Source organism: Triticum dicoccoides, chromosome 2B (genome assembly GCF_002162155.2).
Source record: "Triticum dicoccoides isolate Atlit2015 ecotype Zavitan chromosome 2B, WEW_v2.0, whole genome shotgun sequence".
NCBI lineage: Eukaryota > Viridiplantae > Streptophyta > Magnoliopsida > Poales > Poaceae > Triticum > Triticum dicoccoides.
The window spans coordinates 603,522,767-603,529,133 of NC_041383.1; positions in this window are offsets into that span (position 1 = coordinate 603,522,767).

A 6,367-nucleotide genomic window follows, 5' to 3' on the forward strand; every position below is an offset into this window, starting at 1 on the left:
GTGATATCCTTGTATTTATTTCCGACTGATTCTCCTCTTATCTCTAGCCTTGTATAGATTGATCTCTAGAGATATTGTAGAGTTAGTTGGCTTGTCACGCAAGACACCTCTTGTATATAATGTAACTGACTCCGATGGAATACAATTGAGTTGCATCCTATAGTCTTCTACAACGATCAAATTAAGGGTATGCTGATCACCTAAGCTGGAGTTTTTGTTAACAATATCTTGTGGTTTTGCATGTCGACTGGGCTAGGACTATTTCTTTTTAATTTTGTAACAGGGTCATGCAAATCTACTCAGAGTTGTTCTTTCTGATCGTGCGTGGCATGAATCCTTAATATGATTGCTGTTGAAGTTCATCAATGTAAGCTTTACACGCGTGATTATTTGTAGCCTGCTAAGCGTGTCAGCCTAGGATCCATGTAGTGATGGAATTCTTTCCTTTTGGAACACATGTAGTGATGGAGTTGTATGTAAGCATTTGCTACAGCTCATGCGAGTGAGATTTCAAAAATCACGGTTGAGTTTCAACCATGCACGTGATATTGAATATTTGAGCAATTTTTCATTAAGTTTAATCAAGAAAAATGGTAGATAAAACATAGCAAAGTGGTGTAAGTAGTGATGCAATTAGGTACATAATAGGCAAATATTATATCCACATTGGTAGATAAAAGCTATAGACTGGACGCAAATCATAAGAGAAGAGAGAAGACGACACACGGTGCAGTGGAAGAAGATGTAGGTGCACTGTTCGTCATGTCGCCGAGGGGGTAGTTGGCGTCGGGGAAGAAGTCATCGTCCGGAAAGTCATCGTGCTCAGTCATGCTGGAGGAAGATCCAACGGTCATGCTAGATCTCTCCCCAAAAAACCATTTGCCTCGATTCGTCTTTCAACTTCTTTTTCTCTTGTGACAAAAATTAAGGCAGCGCGCACACGTTGCATAGGTCCTAGTGCGGCTCGATCACGAAACACGACGCGTGTGCGAGGCCAGGCTAACCACGGAGGAGGAGTGAACGTGTATGTGCTCTGTTCTCAAGCTCTTTTTTTTGAAACAAAACATGCACTTTATTGATTGGAAATAATGGTTACATCGTCTATAAGAAGAGGTACAATATTCTCCATAGGCTCCTCAAACCAATCTCTAGTTACAGAAACTTTCGCTATCCTAGCAAGTTCATGAGCAACCTTATTAGCTATCCTATTACAATGTTTAAATCTAGTCAACGAAAAATCACATGCCATGAAGTAGCAATCCTCGAAGACTGCCCCGCAACTCCCGCCGATTGTCCTCCATTTTTCATTGTGTCAATGACTTCCATATTATCAGAGTTGATAATAAGACGATTGCATCCCGCCTTTTGTGCAAGAATTAAACCAAACCCCAGAGCCATCGCTTCTGCTGTTAGTACATCAGCACACCAATCGATCTTCCCATTTCCGCCAACAATGAATTTTCCTTTGTCATCTCTGAGTACAGCACCTACCGTGCCCCTGAGCAGATCATGGTCAAAAGAAGCATCAACATTTAGTTTAACAAAACCCATAGGAGGTCGGCTCCATCCTTCTTTTCTACTAGACACACTAGGGGAGTGGGCATTCACATAGTTTGCCATTATAGCACGAACCCCCATCGAAATCTGGTTCACATCTTGAGACTTCCCTTCATGAACCAACATGCGTCTCTCCCACCATAAATACCAAGCGGTTATCGCGATTAATTCACTTGCATTCTGGCATCCTAATACAGATAGTTCTTGGTGCGGCATAAGAAGTAAGAATTCAAGGACCGCCTCACCCGCACGATCAATAACACAAGCTTTCTTAATTACCTCGTACATCCCCAGCTTACCCCAAACCTCTTTTGCCTTCTCACACAAAAACAAGATGTGTTTTGTATCTTCTTGCCCATTTGAGCATGATGGACAAAGGGGCGAAACTTTCATATGTCTATTGGCAAGTGTAACACGACACGGTAGAGTTCCATGCAACGTTCGCCAGATAAATATTTTTACCTTTGCCGAACACGATAATTTCCAAATCTTCCCCCAAATAGGATTGACATTGGTACGACCCATACCATTAGTATATTGCAATTTCCTCCTGTGTTGTTGGTTCCATTCCACCGAATAAGCTGATCGAACAGTGAATACACCATCTTTTGTATAGCTCCAGACAATGAAATCCGACATATTATGCATAGTAAGGGGAATCGCGAGGACCCTTTGCACATCAATTGGCCACAAAGTTTGTCTCACCAAATCTTCATCCCAAGAATTCATGATTGGATCAATAAGATCAGCCACCTTTGACAGAAATTGCCCACCTCTCAGAGTAATAATTTTCCTACTCGCACAATTCGGAATCCATGCATCTCTCCAAATATCAATGTTTTGTCCATTTCCAACTCGCCAGATATAACAATTTCTCAAAGAGTTCACTCCCGTCATAATGCTTTGCCAAGTAAACGAAGATCCCTTCTTTAACCTTGCGTTCATCAAATCTCCCTCGGGGAAATATTTAACTCTCAATATGGTTGCACATAAAGATTCGGAATTATCAAGAAGACGCCACGCTTGTTCTCAAGCTCTTAGTTGTGTGTAGAACAACCCACCTTATAAGTTTTTATCCCACGCACTCCACTAGCGTCATGGAATTAAACTGCACACAACCCCTTGTCATCCATAAATAATGGGCTACATGAACCTCCAAGATTTTCCTAGGAATTATTAGGTAAAATAAATGGGCTAAAATCCAATAATTCCAACATGTGATTTCTTCACAATTTGTGTTCACTGAAGCGGAGGCGATAGATATGGGAATAGTTTTTTTTTCGTGCAGAGATTAGGTTTGGATGTACAGGGCAGTGGCGTCAGATAAAGTCACGCCCCCCGGTAGGATTGCTAGGGACACGGACAAGATGGGTGGTGATGGTGGTTGGGTTAGGATGGGACTATATGGTGACGTGGTAGCGTTGGTCTTGGCCAATTGAAACACAATGAGTTTAGGGAAGTTGGATGTCAAGTCACCAAGGAAGGGGAAGATGGCGGTTGAAAAGAGGTGTCAGCTTCTAGAATTAGAAACATAAGAGGGGGAGAGGGGAAGATGAGCTCAAAATTTTGATTGTTGTTTCACAGAGATACAAGCAACTATGCAATACTATGGTGTGGAGAAATCTATTAGACAGTATGGTAGAATATGACATTTCAGTTGGCTCCAAAAGCCAAAGCCCATTGATGGCGGGTAATCATTGTCAAGGAAAAGTTGTAATAACATATTCATATGTCGTGTATACATACATGGGGTTGTATATGTCTGTATCTAAAATGGGCCGTAGAACCATACCTGGATAACCAACACTTACAGGCATGCCGCCCTAGTTTCCTAGAAGGAAGCCACAACCTTGCTGAACACGGAGCAGTCTGAATCGTCGAGCACCTAGAATACCACAAGGAAGGCCAAGGAGAGCAACATAGGCCCTCTATAGGGTACCCGATGACACGAGGGAGGAGAGAAAGATTGATGGAAGTTGAAGCTTAGTTGCCCTAGCTGATCCATCTATGACATCTTGTTGAGATCGTCCATCTTGAACTAGAAGACTTGCCTCCCAACTCGCCGAGACCATCCTTATAACCCTGATGTGTATTCTATCCCGATATTAATCTCTATTTCCTAAGATAGTGTAATGTTTCCTATTTTGGTCATTCTTTGTCCATCGGTTCGTACATCGTCCACTCCTTCGCTGTTTTTTGTTCCATCGTCGTCGCACACGCAGCTGTGAAAAAACAAAAATAACACGTGCACAAACCACCAGAGAATAACACGCCAAACGTTATCCCCCTCAATCACAAACTCTCAATATGTGTTCCCACTCACTGTCGTGCCACCTCCTTGATCTTTGTGCGCCCCTTCCTCTGCCCACTGGCGCTCCACCTACTCCCACCCACAAGAGGTGCTCCCTACAATCCTTTCTCGTGCTCTAGCCAACATGCCACCCCCCTGCACGCGATCCGTCTCCAAGGAGGGCTGCCGCCACATATGTATGGCACAATCCTGTTGATCCAATGGTATCGTGTCCTTCTTCTGCGTGCTCCTCGCTGTAATTATCCCCTATATTTTTACATGGTTCCATAACAATCACTGCTTTATTCCATATCAACAATAGTTGCTAGGTATGTTGCTTGTCCTTTTTTGTTGTCCCCTCTACGTTTTCTGGACAGATAGATGGTACGATAGAGATTCACCTTGGAGGTGGTGCTCAGGAAGGTTGACGCCACCAAGAACCATAATCTCATGCAGGCCCACTATGTCATGGGTCGCTGCTTGTTCCCGCATGAGTTGTTGGGATTCTCCCAAGTGTAAGGAAGCAGAACATAAGTAAGTATTTCCCTCAGTTAGAGAACTACGATTATCAATCTAGTAGGAGATTCTCCAAGTGAATAAAGTAAGCACCACCTGCACACAAAACACAAAATAACTTGTCCCCAACACAGCAAGAGGGTTGTCAAGCCCCTTGTCTTGGTAGTCACAAGATTAAACATAATAGATAGAGATAATTGGTAGAAAAATAAAAAAAGGCAGCAAGGAAAATATTTGTTTTTAGTAAAGGAGAATAGACCCAAGGGGCCATAGTTTCCCTAGTGACATCTCTCTCTCTCTCTCCCTCTCTCTCATTCAAGCAAGCGGCATGGTAAAAAATTACAGTTGGGCACCGATTCATATTGCAATATTTATGACTACGATCATTCATTTACAATCTCATATAAGGGGTGGGAGATTATTAATAAGAACACCATCCGTCCTATTATTGAAACTAAACTTCGTTATCCCGTGCGCCCCTACCCCTTTCCTTTGTGGTCGGCCACCACCTCTACATTTGAATGACAAAATGAAAAAGATGCCCAATAATTTTTCACAAAACAAGCATAGACTAAGATGGATTCCTTCTCCTTGCCAAAAATCAAATAACCTCTTAAGTGTTAAGCTCTCTAGAAAATGAAGATGGTTTTCTCAGGCTGCGGCGACTTCATCTAATCTAGCAGAATAAGCAACTAGTCCGGCCCCGTATACTTGAAGACATCTTCCCCAGGAATATTCCAGTTGTCTCTCATAGCTATATGTAGAGCCCTCGCCTTAGGGCAAGTCACTAGAGCATGAAAGGTGATCCCTCTTCCACACCGCAAATAGAACACATACTTGAAGAACATTGATGGTGTGTAACTTTGTTAACCCTACCAAGTCAACGATGCCGACTGCAGAAATATGTTATCAAGAATATGGCATTGAGGGTAATACTTTGCCTTCACCAACTTTGCCATAACGAGTCCGGAATAAGACCACCAAGCCTGCTTTGCAAGAAGCACTTGATTAATAACCTAAGATCACGGAAATCCTTACTGTCCTTGCGTTTTGGTTCGGTAAGTTTGTCGCAAGCCAGCCAATGAGTTTTCCTCATTAAAATGTAATTCTCGTAAGTTTTGATCACGGAAATTCCTGTTTATTGGTTTCATATATGCCTCGGTTAATAACTTAAAATGAAGTTCAATCTTCTCTAACCTGTTTTCTAGTCATTCGACTACAGCCGAGGCAAATTTTCTGTGTTTTTTCTATGCAATGTTGTCCTATCCAAACAATGATTCATGTAGTGTTCTGTGTTGTACAACTTGCATTCTCAAACCTTGATACATGCACACACACAAAAAATTGCATTCTCGTCGTTTATCGGTCGTCATGCAAAGTCCAGGCCAAGTTGCGCACGTACATCCCCTCTTGCTTTACCACTTGTAAAATCAAATTCTTGCGATCACGATCTATGTCTGTCCGTACTAGGCGAGACCTGAGACCAGATCAAAGTCACCAAGTAGGCAAGTACGCAACCTGCAGGCTGCTGTGAGCTGATTGGCTCCTAAAAAAGCATATGTCGGTAGTACACTGTCACAAGCACGCAGCGGGATGGCGTCTTGACCTGGCCATGCGCTGATCGATGGTTAGGCACGCTCCAGCACAAACTGCAGATCCTGCGTCTCCCCTGCAACACGTTCCCAGAAGAAAACAGGGCCACGACGAAGAAACCAGTGAAGCAGGGCTGCTTGCCGGTGCGAAGACGGAGCGGCCGCTGATTTTCCAGCGACCGTGATAAATGGATAGAGACTTGCATGCCATATGTGTTAGGCTCGTCACCCCGTGACATACGCTGGTCTCTGACCGTTATATCACGGAGAGCGCGACCCCCCGTTGTCCGGACGTCCCCAGCCACAACGTGCTGCTACAGAGCACCGTGTAGTTTGGGCATTTCCCGCGCTGCCCGGCATCTCATTACAGAGAGAAAAAAGGAATTACTCAGCGGCGGAACTCATTTTTTTC